Source organism: Chiloscyllium plagiosum, unplaced genomic scaffold (genome assembly GCF_037043375.1).
Source record: "Chiloscyllium plagiosum isolate Xiang-an unplaced genomic scaffold, Cpla_swu_hap1 HiC_scaffold_9, whole genome shotgun sequence".
In the NCBI taxonomy this organism is placed as follows: domain Eukaryota; kingdom Metazoa; phylum Chordata; class Chondrichthyes; order Orectolobiformes; family Hemiscylliidae; genus Chiloscyllium; species Chiloscyllium plagiosum.
In genome coordinates, this window is record NW_028270147.1 from 15,234,362 (window position 1) to 15,258,466 (window position 24,105).

General features: G+C 44.8%; 1 pseudogene; it reads left to right on the forward strand.

Annotated features, from left to right (window-relative positions):
• The first annotated feature begins 2,253 nt into the window (after positions 1–2,253).
• Positions 2,254–24,105, forward strand: LOC148149090 (calcium-activated chloride channel regulator 4A-like; annotated as a pseudogene).

Sequence of the window (24,105 nt, forward strand, 5' to 3'; positions counted from 1 at the left end):
CTTGACTGGACCTATTCCTACCCTAGTCATTCTTTTATTCCTGACATACCTATAGAAAGCCTTAGGGTTTTCCCTAATCCTACCAACTGAGGACTTTTCATGTCACCTTCTTGCTGCTCTTAGCTCTCTCTTCAGATCCTTCCTGGCTACCTTATAACTCTCAATCGCCCCAATTGAACCTTCACGCCTCATCTTTAAATAGGCCGCCCTCTTCCATTTAACAAGGGATTCCAATTCCTTATTAAACCACTGCTCCCTCACACGACCCTTTCCTCCCTGCCTGACAGGTACATACTTATCAAGGACACTCAATAGTTGCTCCTTGAACAAGCTCCACATATCAATTGTGTCCATGCCTTGAAGCCTACTTTTCCAAGCCACGCATCCTAGGTCGTGCCTCACCACATCATAATTTCCCTGCCCCCAGCTATAACTCTTGCCCTGCAGTGCACACTTATCCCTCTCCATTGCTAGAGTAAAAGTCACCGAATTGTGGTCACTGCCCCCAAAGTGCTCACCTACCTCCAATTCTAACACCTGGCCTGGTTTGTTGCCCAGAACCAAATCCAGTATGGCCTCACCTCTTGTTGGCCTGTCTACATATTGTGTCAGCAAACCCTCCTGCACAAATTGGACAAACACCGACCCATCTAACGAACTCGAGCTATAGCTTTTCCAGTCAATATCAGGAAAGTTAAAGTCCCCCATAACAACCACCCTATTACTTTCACTCTTCTCCTGAATCATCCTCGCAATCCTTTCTTCTACATCTCTAGGACTATTAGGAGGCCTGTAGAAAACTCCTAACAGGGTGACCTCACCTTTCCTATTCCTAATCTCAGCCCAAACTACCTCAGAAGGCGAGTCTTCATCCATCGTCCTTTCCACTGCTGTAATACTATCTTTGACAAGCAATGCCACACCTCCCCCTCTTTTACCCCCACCTCTGACCCTACTAAAACATTTAAATCCTGGAACCTGCAACAGCCAATTCTGTCCCTGTTCTACCCATGTCTCCGTAATAGCCACAACATCGAAATCCCATGTACCAACCCACGCTGCAATCACCTACCTTATTTCGTATACTTCTTACATTGAAGTATACACACTTCAAGCCACTTTCCTGTTTACAGGCACCCTCCTTTGAGATTGATGCCATGTTCCTAACCTCCCTACACTCCAGGTCCTGCACCCTAAAGCTACAGTCTAGGTTCCCATGCCCCTGCAGAGTTAGTTTAAACCCCCCTCAAGAGCACTAGCAAACCTCCCCCCAAGGATACTGGTGCCCCTCAGGTTCAGGTGTAGACCATCCTGTTTATAGAGGTCCCACCTTCCCCAGAAAGAACCCCAGTTATCCAGATACCGGAATCCCTCCCTCCTGCACCATACCTGTAGCCACGCATTTAACTGTTCTCTCTCCCTGTTCCTTGACTCTCTAACTCTGTTTGTTCTAACTCTGAGCTTCCAACCTAGCTCCCTGAAAGCCTGCCTAACATCCTTAGCCCTCCTCCTACCTATGTCATTGGTGCCAATGTGGATCACGACTTCGGGCTGCTCCCCCACCCCCTTAAGGACCCGGAAAACACGATCAGAGACATCACGTACCCTTGCACCTGGGAGGCAACATACCAAATGTGAGTCTCTCTCGCCCCCACAGAACCGCGTATCTGTGCCCCGAACTATCGAGTCCCCAATAACTATTGCTCTGCTCTTCTCCACCCTTCCTTTCTGAGCAACTGTCACCCATCTGTCTGCAATCTTTGGAGTTACTACTTCCCTAAAGCTCCGATCTATGACCCCCCTGCCTCCCGAATGATCCTAAGTTCATCCAACTCCAGCTCCAGTTCCCTAACACGGTCTTGGAGAAGATGGAGATGGGTGCACTTCCTGCAAGTGTAATCAGCAGGGGCAACCATGGCATCCCTCACCTCAAACATGTTGCAAGAGGAACATTGCACTGCCTTCACTGCCATCCCTCTAATAGTAACCTTTAAAAAAAAAACTAGGTCTAAAGAATAGAACAAGCAAAATGCAGCACTTACCTACTTACCACAACGGGTCTTATTATTAGGTTAGAGGAGGAGTAAGGGTGGGAGGCACCACCTCTATAGTGCCTCGGTTCCTCTCCTGCGCGCTTTTATAGGTAAAAGAAACCTACCCAGGTAAGCTTGCGCTACACCAGCTTCCTCCCCACACCCCCATTGCCGCTCTGCACCTCACAACATCGCAGTCTAACCCTTTAACTCACTGCATTTGTTTAATCTCAATATACAGGTGGTTGAATTCTGTGATAATATGACACACTATCCTGAAGCACCAACTGTGCAGACTAAAATATGCAAGTACAGGAGGTAATCAGAGAGTCAAAGGATTTCAGAAGCAATCACCTACTCTACAGTGGTTCAGTGATACCGACCTTTACACTGCTACAGGCCAAACACTGTTGCTGTGCTTAGCCCTTGATGTTTCTGGGAGCATGGGCTCGGTAAGGCTATTAGTAAAGTTTATTTCACAGAAACCTCACTTCATATTGTTGTGTGACTTCATGCATCAATCCAGAGCAGGTCAGAAGCTGGGTTTGCTGAGACAAGTGGCTCATCTCTTGATTCCCAGGTCCTCTCTGTCACCGACAGAGGGGACTGGAACAATCTCCACTTGCCTGCAACAGTATTGAGGGTGGAGACACCATTGAGGGAAAACCAGTCTGCTTGACCAATCGTAAACTGAATGAGCACTTGCAAATCTTATTTCTTAGTGTTATGTTGCAACAAATCAAATAAATGGCTGCATAGTTCATATTGCTATATCTTTTATTTGTTTAAATAATGGAAACCATTAACAGACTATGACAAGCAGCTGAGATATTCTTACTGCAGATCATTGAAGCAAAATCAGAAGTTGGAATCATCACTTTTAATAACACTGCAACTATTCAAACAAATTTGACAGTGTTCGATAGTGATCATGTCAGGGATGAACTGGTCCAACTGCTACCGACCTCAGCTAATGGGGGGGACAAGCATATGTGCAGGGGTTCGAGCTGGTTTTCAGGTGAGTTCAGGAAGTTTTAGCAGCTCATTGTTTTTAGTTAGCACTTTTTTCCCTAGCATTGACAATAACGCAGCACGGTGACACAGTGGTTAGCACTGCTGCCTCATAGCGCCAGGGTCCCAGGTTCAATTCCAGTCTTGGGCAACTGTCTGTGTGGAGTTTGCACATTCTCCCCATGCCTGTGTGGGTTTGCTCCACTTTCCACCCACAATCCAAAGATATGCAGGTTAGGTGCTCTAATAAGAGGGAAAATGGGCCTGCGTGGGTTACTCTTTGGAGGATCGGTGTGGACTGTTTGGGCCAAGTAGCTGGTTTCCACACTGTAGGAAATCTAAATTGTCTACTGTGGTTAGCACTGCTGCCTCACAGCGCCAGAGACCTGGGTTCAATTCCCACCTCAGGCGACTGACTGTGTGGAATTTGCACATCCTCCCCGTGTCTGCGTGGGTTTCCTCCGTGTGCTCTGGTTTCCTCCCACAGTCCAAAGATGTGCAGGTTAGGTGAATTGGCCATGCTAAATTGCCCGTAGTGTTAGGTGAAAGGGTAAATGTAGGGGTATGGGTGGGTTGTGCTCTGGCGGGTCAGTGTGGACTTGTTGGGTCACAAGGGCCTGTTTCCACACTGTAAGTAATCTAAAAAAACTAACAAAAACACCATCCAGGACAAAGCAGCCAACTTGATTAGCACCACATCCACTCCACTGCCCCGGGTCTCAAAATGTCAACTCTGTTTATCTCTGACATGGAGACGTCAGAGTTGGACTGGGGTGAACAAAGTTAGAAGTCACACGACACCAGGTTACAGTCCAACAGGATTATTTGAAATCACAAGCTTTCACAGTGCTGCTCCTTTGTCAGTTGACATTTTCACCTGACAAAGGTGCAGCACTCCAAAAGCTTGTGTTTCCAAATAAATCTGTTGGATTATAACCTTGTGATATGTGACTTCTAACTCAGTTTTTCTCTCTCTGCAGAGGCTGCCAAGCCTGCTAAGTTTCTCCAGCAATTTCTGTTTTTGTTTGTTTAACTACGTTGGTTGCCATCTCAATGAAAATAATGGACAAAGGATTTCCAGGTGAATGTGCTCCAATCACTAGGCAGATTCTGACAGGGAATTGGAGGGACTTTTCCTTCCTATTTGTGGTCCTGGTGTTGCTAACAGGAAATTGCACTCAGTATACTTTTTAAATTTATTGCAAATGACATCACACAACATCAAATAATCATTTTAGAAAAGCATTAGAAAGCCAACACAATTGGGAAGTTAAAGTCAAAGTGTTTAAGTTACACTGTGATTACTGGTGTGGTGTTACATAACATTTACTGCATAAAACAGACCATTCATCTTCGTGAATCCTTGGTAATTATTAAGCTGCACAAAAGGCTCTTCAACTTTCTTTATTGAACTCCATCGATATATTTTACACCCTGCACTAATTTCACACTGACTTAAACAGATCATTTCTAGACATTTCAAATACCTTTTGTTGTCTTGAGCTCAAGACTTTCACCACTCTCTTGGTGAAGGTAGGATTTATTCGGGGTTATCTCACTTTTTTGATTCTCTCCTGCGTTGTGGATGTCATGAAGTGACCAGCATTTGTATTCCATCACTAAAAGATGCGAGGTGCTGCATTTTGGGAAAGCAAATCTTATCGGGACTTATACACTTAATGATATGGTCCTCTGGAGTATTGCTGAACAAAGATACTTTGGAGTGGAGGTCCATAGCTCCTTGAAAGTAGAGTTACAGGTAAATAGGATAGTGAAGAAGGCATTTGATATGCTTTCCTTTATTGGTCAGAGTAATGAGTATAGGAATTTGGGAGGTCATGTTGAGGCTGTGCAGGACATTGGTTCAGTCACTTTTGGAATATTATATGGAATCGTAGTCTCCTTCCTATTGGAAGGATGTTGTGAAACTTGAAAGGGTTCAGAAAAGATTTACAAGGATGTTGCCAGGGTTGGAGGATTTGAGCTATAGAGAGAGGTTGAATAGGCTGGGGCTATTTTCCCTGGAGTGTCGAAGGCTGAGGGGTGACCTGATAGAGGTTTATAAAATCATGAGAGTCATGGATAGGATAAATAGACAAAGTCTTTTCCCTGGGGTGGGGGAGTCTAGAACTTGAGGGTATAGGTTTAGGGTGGGAGGGGGAAGAAATAAAAGAGACTTAAAGGGCAATGTTTTCACTCAGAAGGTGGTACGTGTATGGAATGAGCTGCCAGAGGAAGTGATGGAGGCCAGTGCAATTGCAACATTTGAAATGCATCTGGATGGGTATATGAATAGGAAGGGTTTGGAGGGATATGGGCCGGATGCTGGCAGGTGGGACTAGATTGTGTTGGGATATCTGGTCGGCATAGACGGTTGGACCGAAGGGTCCATGCTGTATATCTCTATGACTCTATGACTCTGTAATTGCTCTGGAGGGATGCTGGTATTCAGCTGCCTTCTTGAATTGCTGCAATCATTGGGGTGTAGGGAGCGCCTGGATTTTGACCCAGCAAAGTGAAGGAGTACTTCTAATATAATTACAAGGAGAAAGTGAGGTCTGCAGATGCTGGAGATCAAAGTTGAAACTTTATTGCTGGAACAGCACAGCAGGTCAGGCAGCATCCAGGGAACAGGAGACTCGACGTTTCGGGCACAGGCCCTTCTTCAGGAATGAGCAGAGAGTGTTCAGCAGGAGAAGATAAAAGGTAGGGAGGAGGGACTTGGAGGAGGGGCGTTGGAAATGTGATAGGTGGAAAGAGGTCAAGGTGAGGGTGATAGGTCGGGAGTAGGATGGAGGCGGAGAGGTCAAGAAGACGACTGCAGGTCAGGAAGGCGGTGCCAGGCTGGAGGGATTCGGCTGAGACAAGGTGGGGGGAGGGGGGATGAAGAAACTGGTGAAGTCCAAGTTCATCCCCTGTGGTTGGAGGGTTCCCAGTCGGAAGATAAGACGCTCCTCCTCCGACCGTCGCGTTGTTGTGGTTTGGCGGTGGATGAGTCCAATGACCTGCATATCCTCGGTGGAATGGGAGGGGGAGTTGAAATGCTGTGCTACAGGGTGGTTGGGTTGGTTCGTCCGGGTGGCCCAGAGGTGCTCTCTGAATCGCTCCGCAAGTAGGCGGCCTGTCTCCCCAATATAGAGGAGGCCACACCGGCTGCAGCGGATGCAGTAGATGATGTGGGTGGAGGTGCAGGTGAATCTGTGGCGGATATGGAAGATTCCTTTGGGGCCTTGGAGAGAAGTGAGGGGGGAGGTGTGGGCGCAAGTGTTGCACCTCCTGCGGTTGCAAGGGAAGGTGCCGGGAGTGGAGGTTGGGTCGGTGGGGGGTGTGGATCTGACAAGGGAGTCACGGAGGGAGTGGTCTCTACGGAAAGCTGATAGGGGAGGGGAGGGAAATATATCCTTGGTGCTGGGGTCTATTTGGAGGTGGCGGAAGTGACGGCGGATGATGCGCTGTACATGGAGATTGGTGGGGTGGTAGGTGAGGACCAGTGGGGTTCTGTCCTGGTGGCGGTTGGAGGGGCGGGGCTCAAGGGCGGAGGAGCGGGAAGTGGAGGAGATGCGGTGGAGGGCACCGTCGACCACGTCGGGGGGGAAATTGCGGTCCTTGAAGAAGGAGGCCATCTGTGTTGTACGTATTTTGAACTGGTCCTCCTGGGAGCAGATGCGGCGGAGACGAAGGAATTGGGAGAATGGGATGGCGTTTTTACAGGGGGCAGGATGGGAGGAAGTGTAGTCCAGGTAGCTGTGGGAGTCGGTTGGTTTGTAGTAGATGTCCGTGTTGACACGGACATCTACTACACGACCGAATCAACACGGACATCTACTACACGACCGAATCAACACGGACATCTACTACACGACCGAATCAACACGGACGCAATTCATTTCATTCCCTTCATGATCCATCTCTGTACTTCATCAAAAATTCAATTTGATTAGTTACGCATGCTCTGCATTTTATAAATGCGTGTTGGTTATCCTTTATTGACCCAAATCACCTGTTAACTTTTCTTCTATTAATTATTGTTTTCAAAAATCTTACCCAACGCTGACATTAAATTAAGTTTCTTACACTCTATATGTTGAGATTAGAATCAAGTGATAACCTAATTGAGTTTGTGGGATAGAATAGTTCATTAGTTCTTTATGTGTGACCACATTTCTGGTCGTTAACTGCCAAGTGGCAACAAGTGGCATGGTGGCTCAGTGGTTAGCACTGCTGCCTCACAGCGCCAGGGACCCAGGTTTGATCCCAGCTTCGAGCAACTGTCTGTGTGGAGTTTGCACATTTTCCCCGTGTCTGCGTGGATTTCCTCTGGGTGCTCTGGTTTCCTCCCACAATCTAAACATGTGCAGGTTAGGTGAATTGACCGTGCTTAAATTGCCCATAGTATTCAGGGATGTGTAGATTAGGTGCATTAGTCAGGGATAAATGGAGAACAATGAGTTTGGGTGGGATACTCTTCAGTGGGTTGGTGTGGACTTAAAATTGGGGTAAATGCTCCAGAGTTTATCTTAGAATCCCTACACTGATGAAGCAAGCCATTTGGCCCATCAAATTCACACCAATCTTCTGAAGAGCATCCCACCCAAACCCACCCTCTACCGTAACCCTGCATCTCCCATTGTCAATCAAACTAGCCTACACATCCCCGGAGTTTATGAACAATTTAGCATGGCCAATCCATGTAACTTGCTTTGAACTGTGAGGGGAAATTAGAGCATTTGGAGGAAACTCACACAGACACGGGGAGAATGTAAAAACTCCACAGGCACAGTTGCCCTGTGGAATGAAATCTGGGTCCCTGGCACTGTGAGGTAGCAGTGCTAAACACTGAGCCACTCTGCCGAATTAACTTTTATTGGGTGGATTCTGTCACACTGCAGAAACCCATGGATGCCTATTTCAGAATTAAATTATTCACTACAATTGGCCAGAGGTTCTCTCTGTATTTATGACATTACCTTCTTATTCTCTGCAGGGTTTGCAGTTTGCAGCCACTGATAACCTTGATACTAATGGATTAATGGATGTTTTGATTGGATTAGTATCAGGAAATGGTGACGTTAGTCAACAGTCAATTAAGTTTGATTGCTATCAGAAAATGAGTTTCCGATTCACATTTTAAATTTCATTTGTGCTAACCTAACAGGAAAACATAAAACACAGTAATTTTATTTGCTTGGTCCCAGTGTGAAAGCTCTGGAATAAGGATTGATGATGACATTTGGTTGAATGGTACAGTATTCGTCGTTAAGACCATTGGGAATGACACATTTTTTTGTTATTACGTGGGAGAGGCAGACACCAGGTGTGTTTGTACATGACCCCAGTGGAAAGATATACAACAGCAGTTGCTTTAAGATTGATAACACCATACAAACAGCCCAGCTGAAGATTAATGACACCGCCCAGGTATGATCAAATTGTTTCTCATGCAAATCTACATCTTATCAATTTAAGCATGTTTCCTGATAATATTGTCCATGTGCAACTTGCTTACAGTCACCCATCCGTTATTCAGAAAAGTCCCCACCAAACACTATCCAAGCAAGACCTTTAGAATCCTATATGTTTTGAATATACCTCACCCCCTTCGAAATTCCAGTGGATACAGCCCCATTCTGTTCAACATTTCCTCATTAGGTAAACCTCTTCATCCCAGGAAATAATCAAGGGAATCTCTGAACTGCTTCCAAAACAAGAGTGTCCCTTCTTTTAAACAGCTACTCTCTGCTTTCTCAATCCCTGAAATCTGGTCTTTCCATCGTCTTCAACAGTTTCCTTTCCTGGCTATTTCCACCATGTGAGATATATTATTTCTACATGGTGCAGCTTCTAATGCATTAGTGAGAAAGGAGGGTATTCAGAAATTATCATTCAATTTGATTCACAGTCTTGGGAATTAATAGTTGGAAACATCACAGTTGGGAAACATCACAACTAATTCCAATCCTGACTTCATTGACCTTCACGACAGTTTCCAAAATGCCATTTGGTTAGAAAGCAGGAATCCATGTTGTGGCCATTCATACCTGCCAACAAATGACAGCTCCAGTAACTAAGATCAACTCAGTTACCAGAGAGCCATAATCAAATTTTAGATTTTCCTGAACTAGTCATTCAGGAAACCCCTATCTGTTCTAACCCTAGCAACGAATACTTGTTTCCCAGACAGGACATTGGAAGTACAGTTTCCTGACTCCTGGAACTGAACAGGTTATAACCATCACAGTGACATCCCGAGCAGCAGATGAGAAGGTTTCTCCTTTCATAGTCAATGCACATATCAACAGAAAAGATTCAACAAGCCCGATGATAGTCTATGCACAAGTCAGTTAGGGATTCTCACCTGTTGTATTTATGAATGCGACAGCTATTATTGAAACCCCCCACTGGCCCTCCAGTTGAACAGGTGCTTTCTGATGACGGCCTGGGTAAGATTCATAATGTGACACGGTGAAATAAAATGCTTATTTATACTGTCACTATCTGAACAGTGGATGTATCCAACTTTAATTTCCAGGGAGAAAGCACCTAATGGAAGTAAAGAAAGTATTTATGGCATGGAGCTGCTTTATCATGCTCTTTGCTTCTTATCATGATGCTATGGCTTCAAGAGATGTGTTTTGTCCTGGTTTCTTTTAGTCAGAGATTGGGGACAGTCCACGAGAAGGTAAACAGCCTGACAGGCCTTGGCTGCTTTCTTTAAAAAAATTGGAACAATAGATGCAGCCTGAATGGGTGTGAGTTCCCACAGAAATAGGGAGGATTTCAGGTTTAGCTTTTAGCAGTTGCTGTTGGGGTCTTGAAGAAGTGGAAGCTATTTTTCCCTCTCTCACTTATAGCCAAAAGCTGGGGATTCTCTTTCGAGGGCTGTTGGATTGCATGGGAGACAAAATCTGTTTTCTGAATTTGCCTTTTGCCAAGGGTGTGTTTGTGGGATGTTACTGTATTGGAACAGTTAATTAGTAATAGTAATTGTATCTATTATTCTGTTCAGTTTTCCAATAGAGTTGTTATTCCCTGAGCTTCTTTCTTTTGTTGCATTTTAACTGCAGTTTTTGAATAGATTCTGATTTGCTTAACCAAACAAATTGCATCTTGAGCACAGCACCTGACATTTAATTTTAAAATAAGAAAACATTAGGGTCTAGGCCGTCTTTTTAATATATTTTGAAGGAGTCTGGTCTGGTCCATAACATTCTTTCATTGCCAGTCAAGTAAGCTGACATTGTGAGGGGACCTACATATCAACATAAGATGATTAACAAGAATTAAGGACTGGCAACACCCTTTGTATTAAATATTACAGAGGTTCAGCGCTAAGTCTGATCTGGGATAGTAGCAGCAGAGGTTACTCTTCTTTCACCAGATGAATATATTGAATGTCTGATGAAAGGCGAGATAGTGCCATTGTAGTAACTTTAATGCAATAATAGTCCAGAGACCAATATAGAGCTCTGGAGTCATGGGTTCAAATCTTTCATTGACTGGATGTGAAATTTGAGTGCATATGCTAAAATAGCAGCAATAGTGACCATGGAATGATCATCAATTGTTGTTAAAACCCATCCATTGTAAAGGAATATGCTGTTCTGACATGAGTGACATGTGACTCCAGATTCCCAAAAATGTGGCTATCTTGTAACATTGAAATACAAGCTCCCTGAATCAGGCAATTAGCGATAGGCAACAACCGGTCTTTCTGGTCATGCCAAAATCCAATAAATGAATTAAAAATATCAAATGGTTCCCGCTCTCCAATGAAGCTAAGGGGGAAGTATGGCTCTCCCAATGGCACAGCAAGCTCACTGCTTCAGGGTCAGAATGGACAGCCTTGATCATTTCAGGCAGCTTGTGCTTTTTTTTAAGAGTCCCTACAGTGTGGAAATAGGCCCTTTGGCCCACAAGACCACACCGACCCTCCAAAGAGTATCCCACACAGATCCTTTACCCTACCCTATTACTTTACATTTCCCCTGACTAATGCACCTAACCTACACATCCCTGAATACTATGGGCAATTTAGGATGGCCAATTCACCTAACCTGCACATCTTTGGACTGTGGGAGGAAACCAGCATAGACGGGGGAGAATGTGCAAACTCCACAGAGACAGTTGCCCAAGAATGGAATCGAACCCGGGTCACTGGCACTGTGAGGCAGCAGCTAACCTCTGAACCAACATGCAACTCCCTCAATGCTCCATATAAATTTCCTGTCCTGGAAAAATAGCAGTTGATGAAGCTTGACCTGTACTTGCTCATAGTAAGCCATAACTCTCAAAATCGCTACAATGTGTATCATAGAATAGAATCACCACAATATGGAAGCAGGCCATTCAGCCCATCGAATCCACACCAATCTGAAGAGTACCTCCTACTCTATCCCTGTAACCCTGCATTTCCCACAGCTAATCCACTTGGACGTCACATCCCTGGACACTCTGGGTAATCTAGCATGGTCAATCCATCTAACCTGCATCTAATCTAATCTATTTTTGGATGGTTGGAGAAAACTGGAGAACCTGGAGGAAACCCACTTAGGCACGGGCAAAAAGTGCAAACTCCACACTGCTGCTAGTGGAAGCAAATGCACGTCCCTGGTGCTGTGAGTTGGCAATGCTAACCATTGAGCCACCGTGCCACCCCATCATTGATGAAATACATGCAGTGTACATACAGTCATAGAGTCATAGAGTTGTACAGCACGGAAACAGACCCTTCGGCCCAACTTGTCCATGCCAATCAAATATCTGAACCCAGTCTAATTCCACTTGCCAGTATCCGGCCCATATCTCTCCAAGCCCTTCATGTACACATCCAGATGCCTCTTAAATGTTGCAATTGTACTAGTCTCCACGACTTCCTCTGGCAGGTCATTCCATACACGTACCACCCTCTGCATGAAAAAGTTGCCCCTTAGGTCTCTTTTATATCTTTCCCCTCTCATCCTAAACCTATGCCCTTGAGTTCTGGACTCCCCCACCCCAGGGAAAAGACTTTGTCTATTTATCCTATCCATGCCCCTCATGATTTTATAAACCTCTATAAGGTCACTCCTCAGCCTCCGACCCTCCAGGGAAAACAGCCCCAGCATGTTCAGCCTCTCCCTATAGCTCAAATCCTTCAACGCTGGCAACGTCCTTGTAAATCTTTTCTGAACCCTTTCAAGTTTCACACATCTTTCTAATAGGAAGGAGACCAGAATTGCACACAATATTCCAAAAGTGACCGAACCAATGTCCTGCACAGCCTCAACATGACCTCCCAACTCCTGTACTCATTACTCTGACAATAAAGGAAAGCATACCAAACGCCTTCACTATCCTATCTACCTGTGACTCCACTTTCAAGGAGCTATGAACCTGCACTCCAAGGTCTCTTTTGTGACACAGATACCTTTAAATCTGTCGGCAACTATCCATTAGTTCCTTATTTCCCTCATTTCCAATTGGAGGATATCTTAATGGCATTTACCTGGAGAGAGACCACCCTGTTTCAGTACGTTAAACTACTTGCGCAGTCAACCTTCCAAACTAACCCTTTGCTTTGCATTTTGTTCTTCAAGGATGGAATAATGACCGAATTAATGGATGTATTAATGTTTGGTGAGGGTGACCATGTTGCATTCGGATTTGGGTGAGTTATAAGGGTAGATGGATGAATGGGTCGGTGGTAAAAGCTGGATGCTGCTGTAGGTCAAGTGGGTGACAGAAGTGAAGTGAAGTGATGGTGAATACTTGGCACGTAAGAGCGGGTTGGGGCTAAACCACAGGATACAAACAAATCTCCTCACAACCTAGCCTGATGCACATCATCAAACCACTTCTTACACCCATGATCTGGGCAACAATTCTCTTGATATTCAAGCCTCCACCATGTATCCACAGTGAGAGTTTCTCCCTGCTGTTCCTGGGACAGGGTATACTTCCCATGGTCCTTTGTCCAACATCATTTTGTTGATGCATCAGCTAGCTACCTGAGGAAGGAGCAGTGCTCTGAATGCTAGTATTTCCAAATTAACCTGTGTTAATTAACTATTACCTGGTGTTGTGTGATTAACTTATTCCTGCTGAAGGCATTCAATTCCACTCTATATACTGTCCCATCAAATGTAGCTGACATGAACCCACGTAAATAAGCATCACATTCACTGCATAGCTTGGACATGCACAAGTCAGCAGTTATTAGTACAACTGAGCTGACATCACTCGATTCTGACCCACTACGCTGATTATTGGGTGTCTTCATGTAATGTAAGCACCCCAAGTCCCCGATTTCCAGGACCACAGCCCAGCTCTTGTTAACCAATACTTCACAGATAAAGCAATCCATCGAACAGTAAAAGAGTTCTGAGTTTTGAAATTCGGTCTGGCCCCGATTATTTTTATTTGCACACATCATTAGTGACTATGCGTACAGTAAGGCTGTAGAGGCCACATCTCTGAATGTATTCAAGAAAGAGATAAATAAATCTTTCGACTGAACAGCCATTAAAGGGTAAGAGGAGAAAATAACAATGTGGCATTGAGGTAGAAGATCAGTAATGATCATATTGAATTGAAGGGCCGAATGGCCTATTTCTGTTCCTAGTTTCTAAGTGTAAGAGTTATTATTTTGTTGTTAAGTGCTAACATTCATAGAGTGTTACTATTCCATGGTCCCCTCGATGTATTTTGCTGTTCATCCTTTCTTACCTTTAGATACAGATATTGTCAGAAACGATGGCATTTACATTAAATATTTCCACAACCTTACTGGATAGGGAAGGGACAGCCTTAAAGTGCGTGTTCAGGGAAAAAAAAAGGAACAGTAAAAGTGACAGGAAGACCTCCTTTGTTTGTACCAAGAACAGAGTTACAATAGGGCGTGGGTGATCTTACACCAGGATGTTATAATTTTGATAGGTCTAAATTCTGCAGCTGCCCAGATCACTTTCATAATGTTTACCCATTCCTCATCATGTCAGTCCTTACAGTCCCCGAATAAACAAGGCTGTGGGAGGTCAGGGACAAAGGAAATGGAAGACGATTGGATTCGTACGTGTTCCCTCTCTTGCTGAGAGAAAGCTGTTGTTTGTGATTCCAATGTCAATCTGCTTTGCACACTTTCCTGAGATGGCAGCTTCAAACAAAAGTGCATTTCATCAGAATTTTCTGATGAGGGTCATTGAACAGGGAGCGAGATAATAGGTAACCACCTGATGAAGGAGCGGCGCTCTGAAAGCTAGTTCTTCCAATTAAACCTGTTGGACTATAACCTGGTGTTGTGTGATTTTTAACTTTGTAATATATTGCTATTCTTTTTTACGGAGTTCCTAATTAATATTGCTGCACATTCTGACACAAATTCAAGGGATAGGAAATACTGAAAATACCTGGCTACTAGCCATTGCTAGTAGCAATGGTTAATCCCATTGCTTAAATCAGGTAATGAGATCATAAAAAAAACCTTAAGTATAATGAAGAGAAGAGGGAGGCATCTAGTATATTCAATCCCCAAGGACAACTTTCTACAGGAGATTGCAACTATTTAATCGTTATTGCTTAATCATTGTTTATCATCAGGAGATCGTAAGTCCTCAGGCAGACATCCATTGTTGTTTATAGGTTTTATGGCATCAGTAAAATGCAGGCCTTTTCTGTCATCATGTATTTCTGCTGTCAGCTGATGCAGCTGTCAGCTGTTATCTTTGATGTGCACTCATGAACTGTGTGCAGTTATTGTCACCCTGTTATAGAAAGGAAAAATTGAAGACAGTTATAGAGTCATAGAGTGATAGAGATGTACAGCATGGAAACAGACCCTTCGCTCCAACCCGTCCATGCCGGCCAGATATCCCAACCTAATCTAGTCCCACCTGCCAGCACCCGGCCCATATCCCTCCAAACCCTTCCTATTCATATACCCATCCAAATGCTTCTTAAATGTTGCAACTGTACCAGCCTCCACCACTTCCTCTAGCAGCTCATTCCATACACATACCACCCTCTGTGTGAAAAAGTTGGCCCTTAGGTTTCTTTTATATATTTCCCCTCTCACCCTAAACCTATGCCCTCTAGTTCTGGACTCCCCGACCCCAGGGAAAAGACTTTGCCTATTTACCCTATCCATGCCCCTCATAATTTTGTAAACCTCTATAAGGTCACCCCTCAGCCTCTGACGCTCCAGGAAAAACAGCCCCAGCCTGTTCAGCCTCTCCCTATAGCTCAAATCCTCCAACCCTGGCAACATCCTTGTAAATCTTTTCTGAACCCTTTCTAGTTTCACAACATCTTTCCGATAGGAAGGAGACCAGATTTGCATGCAATATTCCAACAGTGGCCTGACCAATGTCCTGTACAGCCGCAACATGACCTCCCAACTCCTGTACTCAATACTCTGACCAACAAAGGAAAGCATACCAAATACTTTCTTCATTATCCTATCTATCCATGACTCCACTTTCAAGGAGCTATGAACCTGCACTCAGTAACAGGATAGGTCAGAGTCAGCATGGATTTATGAAGGGGAAATCATGCTTGACTAATCTTCTGGAATTTTTTGAGGATGTAACTCTGATGATGAACAAGGGAGATCCAGTGGATGTAGTGTACCTGGACTTGCAGAAAGCCTTTGATAAAGTCCCACATAGGAGGTTAGTGAGCAAAATTAGGGCGCAGGGTATTGGGGGCAAAGTACTGGCTTGGATTGAAAATTGATTGGCTGACAGGAAACAAAGAGTAGTGATAAACGGCTCCCTTACAGAATGGCAGGCGGTGACCAGTGGGGTACCACAGGGACCAGTGCTGGGACTGCAGCTTTTTACAATATATATTAATGATATAGAAGATGATATTAATAGTAACATTAACAAATCTGCTGATGATACAAAGCTGGGTGGCAGGGTGAAATGTGAGGAGGATGTTAGGAGATTACAGGGTGACCTGGACAGGTTAGGTGAGAGGACAGATGCATGGCAGATGCAGTTTAATGTGGATAAATGTACGGTTATCCATTTTGGTGGCAAGAACAAGAAGGCAGATTACCACCTAAATGGAGTCAAGTTAGGTAAAGGGGCAGTACAAAGAGATCTGGGTGTTCTTGTACACCAGTCAATGAAGGCAAGCATGCAGGTACAGCAGGTAGTGAAGAAAACTAATAGCATGCTGGCCTTCATAACAAGAGGGATTGAGTATAGAAGCAGAGAGGTTCTTCTGCAGCTGTACAGGGCCCTGGTGAGAGCACACCTGGAATATTGTGTGCAGTTCTGGTCTCCAAATTTGAGGAAAGACATTCTGGCTATTGAGGGAGTGCAGCGTAGGTTCACGAGGTCAATTCCTGGAATGGCGGGACTATCTTATGTGGAAAGATTGGAGCGACTGGGCTTGTATACCCTTGAGTTTAGAAGACTGAGAGGGGACCTGATTGAGATGTAAAAGATGTAAAACATGTTTCCGCAGATGTGTGAGTTCCGAACTAGAGGACACAGCTTAAAAATAAGGGGTAGTCCATTTAGGACAGAGATGAGGAGACACTTCTTCACCCAGAGAGTGGTGGGTGTGTGGAATGCTCTGCCCCAGAAGGCAGTGGAGGCCCACTCTCTGGATTTGTTTAAGAAAGAGTTGGATAGAGCTCTCAAGGATAGTGGAATCAAGTGTTATGGAGATAAGGCAGGAACAGGATACTGATTGAGGATGATCAGCCATGATCATAATGAATGGTGGTGTAGGCTTGAAGGGCAGAATGGCCTACTCCTGCACCTATTGTCTATTGTCTATTACACTCCAAGGTCTCTTTTTTCAGCTACACTCCCTAGGACCTTTCCATTAAGTGTATAAGTCATGCTAAGATTTGCTTTCCCAAAATGCAGCACCTCACATTTATCTGAATTAAACTCCATCTGCCACTTCTCAGCCCATTGGCCCATCTGGTCCATATCCTGTTGTAATCTGAGGTAACCCTCTTCGCTGTCCACTACACCTCCAATTTTGGTGTCATCTGCAAACTTACTAACTGTACCTCTTATGCTCGCATCCAAATCATTTATGTAAATGACAAAAAGTGGAGGTCCCAGCACCGATCCTTGTGGCACTCCACTGGTCACAGGCCTCCAGTCTGAAAAACAATCCTCCACCACCACCCTCTGTCTTCTACCTTTGAGTGTGGAGCCACAGAAAATGGGGGAGATACTAAATGAATATTTGGTATCAGTATCTACTGTTGAAAAGGATATTAAAGATATAGATTGTAGGGAAATAGATGGTGACATCTTGCAAAATGTCCAGATTACAGCGGAGGAAGTGCAAGATGTCTTGAAACGGGTAAAGGTGGATAAGTCCCCAGGACCTGATCAGATGTACCCGAGAACTCTGTGGGAAGCTGGAGAAGTGATTGCTGGGCCTCTTGCTGAGATATTTGTACCATCGATAGCCACAGGTGAGGTGCCGGAAGACTGGAGTTTGGCAAACACGGTGTCACTGTTTAAGAAGGGCGGTAAAGACAAACCAGGGAACTATAGACTGGTGAGCCTGACCTCTGTGGTGGGCAAGTTGTTGGAGGGAATCCTGAGGGACAGGATGTACATGTATTTGGAAAGGCAAGGACTGATTAGGGATAGTCAACATGGTTTTGTGCATGGGAAATCATGTCTCACAAACTTGATTGAGTCTTTTGAAGAAGTAACAAAAAGGATTGATGAGGGCAGAGCAGTAGATGTGATCTATATGGACTTCAGTAAGGCGTTTGACAAGTTTCCCCATGGGAGACTGGTGAGCAAGGTTAGATCTCATGGAATACAGGGGGAACTAGCCATTTCGATACATTCAGGATGTTGCTGAGAAAGGAAGGTTTGAGTTGTAATGAGAGGCTGGATAGGTTGGCACCTTGATCACTGGAGTTAAGGGGTGATGTTATAGAGGTTTCTAAAATCATGAGGGACATACATAAGGTGACTAGCAAGGGACTTTTTCCTCGGGTGGGAGAGTTCAAACCTAGAGGGCATATATTTAGGGTGAGAGGCGAAAGTTTTGCAAAGGATATTAGGGGCAACATTTGTCGACACAGAGTGTGGTTTGTGTATGCCAGAGGATGGAAGCAAGTACAGTTTCAACATTTAAAAGTCATTTGGATAAGTACATGAATAGCAAGTGTATAGAGGGATATGGGCCAAATGCAGGCAAGTGGGACTAGTTTAGTTTGAAAACATGGTTGGCAGGGACGAGGCAGACCAAAATATTGTTTCCATGCTGCGTGACTCTATGATTCTGTAGTTCTTTGCACTACTTTGATATCTTAATCTTATTGACAAGATTGTAATATTCCTTATCTATGGCACTGTTCCTTCTTGATATTCCCCCTTTGAGGTAATAAAAGATTTCCACAATGGAGGTTTGGGGTGGGGGAGGGGTGATGGTGTGGAAGGAGTAAACAATAGATGGAGATGGGGCCCAGAGAGAGAGAGAGAAGAGAGAGAGAGAGAGAGAGAGAGAACAACAGTTGGGGAGACTAAGGAATGGATAATTGTGAGCTGGGTAGAAAGTAAAGTTGATAATGCAATCTGTTAATGAGTGAATATCAGTGAGCTGTGGTTCAATTAGCTGATACAATGACAAGGCCTGGTGTGTGGGGGTGGAGTAGGGGCATGGGAGAAGGTGCTCAGGCTCTAAACTTATTGAACTCAATATTAACTCCAGAAGGTTGCAGAGATCCCAAGTGGAAAATGAGGTGCTGTTCTTCCAGCTTGTGCTGAGCTTCACTGGAGCGCTGCAGCAAGCCTGAGACAGAAATTTTGGCTGGGGAACAGGGTGTGTTGAAGTGTCAGGCAACTGGCAGTCTGGTGTCAGTTTTGTGGACAGAACGTAGGTGTTCCACAAAGCAGTCACCAGTCTGCGTTGCATACCCCAGTGGAGAGGAAACCTCATTGTGAGCAGCAAATACAGTAGACTAGATTGAATGAAGTGCAGGTAAATTGCTGCTTCACCTGGGGCTTCGGATACTGAGGAGAGAGGAGGTCAACAGCAGTTACAATGGAAGATGCCATGAGGCTGTGGCGGAGTGTAGGGAATGGAGCAAGAATGGATCAAAGTATCCCAGAGGGAATGGTCCTTGCAGAAGGCTGACAAGGGAGGGGAGGGGATTCCTGATGAAGGGCTTTTGCCCGAAACGTCGATTTTGCTGCTCGTCGGATGCTGCCTGAATTGCTGTGCTCTTCCAGCACCACTGACCCAGAAAGAAGGGAGGGGAGGGGAATATGTGTCTGGTTATGGCCTCCTGCTGGAAGTGATGGAAATGGTGGCTTATGATCCTTTGGATTTGGAGGCTGGTAGAGTGGAAAGTGAGGACAAGGGGAGCTTTTCAGTGTTGTGGCAAGGAAGAGAGAGGGTGAGGGCAGAAATGCGGGAAATTGGTTTGACCCAGCTCAGGGGCCTGTTGACCACAGTAGCGTTGGAATCCTTGGCTGAGGGAAAAGGTAGACATTTCAGACCAACCCTGTGGAAGGTGTTCTGATCAGAACAGCTGCATTGGAGATGGAGAAACTGGAAGAACAGAATGGAGTCCTTACAGGAAGCAGGATAGGAAGATGAACAGTCCAGGTAACTGTGGCAATCAGTGGGTTTGTAATGGATATTAGCGGCCAGCCTATCCCCAGAATGGAAACAGATGTGAGTGAAGAGAAGAGAGGAGTCAGAGATGGACGAGGTGAAGGTGAGAGCATGGTTGGTTAAGTTGAAGTAGTCTGCATCCAAGGTATACATGTCTTTCTCTTCATGTAGTCCGTATCCATCCAAATGAACCAAATCCTCCAAACAATGTTGAAGATCTTGATCCTGAGTTAGAAGACATGGACAGGGTTCAAGCAGGAGGAACAATTTCACTTCATCCAGGAACAGACATTGTTGACTTTCCACCATGTAAAATCACAGATCTTCAAGAAACAATTGTCCAAAGTAACATTCAATTGGAATGGACAGCACCAGGAGAAGACTATGATCAGGGAACAGGTAACTGTTGCTGAATATATGTTACTGATCAGGATTTCATTTCCCTCTCACAATAACGGAAATAGATGGTTCTGGTGAGATGGTGGCAGACTGGTAATGCCCGTGAACTACAATCTAGGCTCATGCTCTGAGGATGTGAGCTCAAATCCCACCATGACAGCTGTTATATGATATATCAATTTGAGTGAGGATTGAGAGGGGACACGATTGGGATTATAAAACTATGAGATTGTAGACAGGAAGGAACGTTTCCCCTTGAGAAAGGGATCAGTGACCAGAAGATAAAGACTTCAGGTAAGGGGCAGAATGTTTAGAGGGGATGTAGGGAAAAACATTTTCACCCAGAGGGTGATGGGAATCTGGAACTCGCTGCCTGTCAGGGTGTTAGAGACAGAAACCCTTATAAAATCTCCGAAGTATTTAGATGTGCACTTGCAATGCCAAAACATAAAAAGCTATGGGCCATGTGCTGGGAAATGGGATTAGAATAGTTATGTGGTTAATTTTGGCCAGTGGAGATACGATGGACAAAGGGCCTTTTTCTCTGCTGTAGGAGTCCATGCTCCAGTGTTCTCCTCCAACCTACAACCTTGAAATGATAGAAATGATGCAGCACACAAGGGGGTGATTCGGCCCATTTTGTCCATGCCAGCCCAGATCCCCTTTCCAGAGTCATAGAGTCAACACAGAAACAGACCCTTCAGCCTAACTCGTCTTTGCTGACTGAGTTTCCCAAACCAAAACAAGTTCCATTTGCCTGAATTTGGCTCATATCCCTCTAACCCTTTCCTGCTCACGTACTTGTCCAAATGTCTTTTGAAATTGTAACTGTACCTGCATCTACCACTTCCTCTGGCAGTACATTCCACATACGAACCCCCCTCTGTTTGAAAACATTGGCTCTCAAGTCCTTTCTAAATATTTTTGCTCTCACCTTTGTGGGTGGCATGGTGGCACAGTGGTTAGCACTGCTGCCTCACAGCGCCAGAGACCCGGGTTCAATTCCCGCCTCAGGCGACTGACTGTGTGGAGTTTGCATGTTCTCCCCGTGTCTGCGTGGGTTTCCTCTGGGTGCTCCGATTTCCTCCCACAGTCCAAAGATGTGCAGGTTAGGTGAATTGGCCATGCTAAATTGCCCGTAGTGTTAGGTAAGGGGTAAATGTAGGGGTATGGGTGGGTTGCGGGTCGATGTGGACTTGTTGGGCCGAAGGGCCTGTTTCCACACTGTAAAGTAATCTAACCTTAAATTAATAATATGCCCCCTAGTTTTGAATTCACCCACCCTCGGTATCTTATTCTGTATTCTATACCCATGTCAATGTAGGACAGTGATCTGTATGCCTTCTTTACAACTTTACCTACTTTGTCTGGACCTCTGCAAGGGCCTTCTCCCAGGTGTCTTCATTCAATCGCAGCAACATTACCTCTCTCTCCTTATACTCTCATGTGTTTATCCAGCTTCCATTTAACCACATCCACGCTTTTCACCTCAACCCTTCCTTCTGGGAGGAAGTGCTACATTCTCACCACTCTCAGGATGAAGGAAAATATTCTCCTGAATTCCTTGGTGGATTTCCCAGAGTCACGTACACACAGGAGTGTTGAAGGCAGAAGACATGGTGCAGTGAGAACAACCTCTCTTTCAATGTCAACAAAACTAAAAAAACTGATCATTGACTTCAGAAGAAAAGGAGAACATGTCCCCATCTCCATCAATGGAACTGAGGTTGAGAGGGTGGATAGCGTCAAGTGCCTCCGAGTGACCAAAACTGACAATCTGTCCTGGACTTCTCACATAGATGCAACGGTCAGGAAGGTCCAACAATGACTCGCCTTCCTCAGGCAGGTCAGGAAATGTGGAATGTCCATAAGGATCCCAGTAACTTTTACAGATACACCTCTGAAAGCACACTGTCTGGGTACATAATGGCCTGGTATGGCAACTACTCTGCTCAGGAACATAAGAAGCTACAGAAGGTGGTGTGCACAGCCCAGACCATCACGGAAGCCAACCTTCCATCCCTGGACTCCGTTTACACAGCTTGCTGCCATGGAAAGGCAGCCAACATCATCAAGGACCTATCACACCTCGGGAATGATCTCCTACAACCTCTTCCATTAGGCAGAAGATACAGAAGCCTGAACACATGCACCAGCAAATTCAGAAACTGCTTCTTCCAGGTCGTTATATGACTGATGAATAGACTATCTAGCCTCAATAATGCTGACCTTGCTAACATCGCTCTCATCTAGTGCAGGCCCTGTACAATGTAACCTGTATGCCTTTGTCTAAGTCTTTCTGATCTATACATCCTTGCTTACGATGACCTGCCTGTACTGCTCATTAACAATGCTTTTCACTGTACTGCGAGACTTGTGACAATAATCAACTCAAATCAGAAGGAGAACATTCGTTAAATGGCTCGTTAAATGAGCATCAGTACCCAGTGCCAATCTCCTGCTTTTTCTGCATTCCCTGATCCACAAATTCATAGACTTACATCAAAACCACTCTGGACTAAATTAAGCCCCTAATTATTCTAATCACATTTTCCAGCACTTCGCGCATTGTCTTTTATACCTTCGCATCCACTTGTCTCATCACATAACTCAAGTTTCTTAGTTCTGAAGGAAGGCCCTTAACCTGAATTGTTAATTCTGATTCTCTTTCCACACTTACTGCCAGACCAGAATTTCCAAAATTTTCTATTCTAGTTCTATATTTCTCATCCCTGTAGAACAGAATCCCCACAGGGCAGACAGAGGCCAATTGACTCATCTCATCTGCACTGACCCCCTGAAGAACACCCAAGCCCCACCCTGCTCCCAAATATCCCCCATTTCCCTCAGCTAATTTTCTGACCTAGCACATATCTGAAATGTGGGAGGAAACCAGAACACACAGAAGAAACCAGAACACCCAGAGGAAACACACGTAGACATGGGACAACATGCAAACTCCACACAAACAGTTACCCAAGGCTGGAATTGAACCCAAGTCCCCTAGTGCAGTGAGGCAGCAGAGCCAACCACTGAGGCACTGTGTTGCCCATCCTGATCATTTGCCATTACACCCTTTCAAAAGTCTTGATAACCTTCCTCAGGTATGTTTCCCCGAATTGGGCACATTACCCTTGGTGGTTTAACTCCTCTTCTGCAGGTTCTCGGTTCAATGATCCAGTTAATCCTCTGTGGATCATTCTTTATGAGCGAGGGTCCCAAGAAGTTTGAGTCTCTGGGAGTGACTCTGCACAGCTCCTTTCACGTGTCCTGCCTCCAACCTGCATGGCTAGCTTCGATACCTTGACCTTGTCTTGAGTGACCATTATCTGACACTCAGTAGTTCTGACAAACAAATGTATTTACATCCTGAATACACATTCTTCAATCTACTCTTGTCAGGGTCTCTATAACAGATATATCAATGATGCATCATATCTAATGGCATTGTGAGTGTACCTTCACCTAATAGATCTCAGCGGTTTAATAACACAGCTCACTATCGCCACGTTCTGAAGGTCAGTGTGGGATAAGCGAAACCTCCAGCCTAGCCAGCAACGCTCATATCCCTTGAATGAATTTTGAATTACCATGTCATTAGCAAAGGTATTCTTGCTGTTCATGGCCCAAACCTTTTTCTATTTACATACTAATACCTATATTTATTTCCAATTCTTTTAAATTCCCTCTTAGCCTCTCGCTATGAGTTGAGAATGAGTGGCAACCTTTTATAGCTACGGGATGATTTCTCAAAAGCTACACTGATTCACCTGATGGGCATGAACCCACAGCCATCTGGGAAATAGTCACTGTTATTCCTCAGAATACAGAATGGTAACTTGGGACAAATGTCTACTTTGCTCTCCATGTCTTTGATAAAAGCAATCAGCCCTCTGAAATATCGAACATAGCAAAGGGCTCTGTCTATGTGCCTTTGTATGAGCTTCCAAAAGACAACCCTGTATCACAGAAGGCTTGGATTGCAGCTATCGTTATAACGATCGTTTGTTTGACCACTGGGTTCTTGTATTTCATTCTGTGCAAAGAAAACCTGCAAAGTCCAATCTTTTGA